This window comes from Anoplophora glabripennis, unplaced genomic scaffold, assembly GCF_000390285.2.
Source record: "Anoplophora glabripennis isolate ALB-LARVAE unplaced genomic scaffold, Agla_2.0 scaffold298, whole genome shotgun sequence".
Lineage (NCBI taxonomy): Eukaryota > Metazoa > Arthropoda > Insecta > Coleoptera > Cerambycidae > Anoplophora > Anoplophora glabripennis.
Genome location: NW_019416410.1, coordinates 613,385 through 614,328, shown reverse-complemented (window position 1 = coordinate 614,328; position 944 = coordinate 613,385).

The window sequence follows — 944 nt, the reverse complement described above, 5'->3', positions numbered from 1 at the left end:
CATTTTTGGTGGACTGTTAATTATTGTGCAATGGTTGGCTAGCAAATTGTGTAAAAGCATAATAGAATAGACAAGGGATAATGGAATAGGCAGAGTTTTATGAAATATAACTTTTGTGAAAAACGAGTGTCGCTATTTTTTGCAAACTAACCAAAATGCATTAGTTGAAATGTGTGGTTTTGTGAAAATGTAAGGATGCACCGAAATATTTGCTGTGGTCTGAATTGTGTTACAACAATAGTTTTTTAATAGATGTTTAATTTTTGGTCCTTGCCTTTATCTGCTGGTGGAAATAGCATTCGGTTTTAATATTGTACGATGGAATCTCTCAATTGCCCTATTGCTCATTTGTTCTATGTAATTGATTTTGTTCAATGCTGATTTATGAGTAACTTATTGAATATGTTTCGTTTCCCATTTTTTTTTGTGTTTTATACTTGACGCCCTAGGTAACTTTGTTTAAAACATAAATTAGTTTTATTTACAATTAGTAACGTTTCTACATTCCAATATTGGCTAAATAAGATCCACATTGACTTACAAAAAATATGGTAACTTTAAAATAAAGCGTCGTTGTCACAAAAAAGCAACATGATTTTATTAAATTACTTTTCATTAGTTTCGCTGTGGAACAGTTGATTTAAAATATATATACAAGGTATAGCAAAAGTACCGGAATGGCATAATAACTTGACGGGAAAGCATTTTAGAGAAAAATATTAAATACAAAGGATTCAGGATTTCTCCCTGTCTATCCGATGGTGACCTTGACATTGACCTTGACCTTGGCGATCATTTCAAGGTCAAATATGATTTTTCAAATGGGACCATATACTTTTTACCTTAAATTAAAAGAGAAAATTCACTCCTTGTTTGCTATGGGTCCTAGCATCCTCTTAGACTGACTACAACCACTGGTTCCCCACCACCAGTTCATGTGCTCC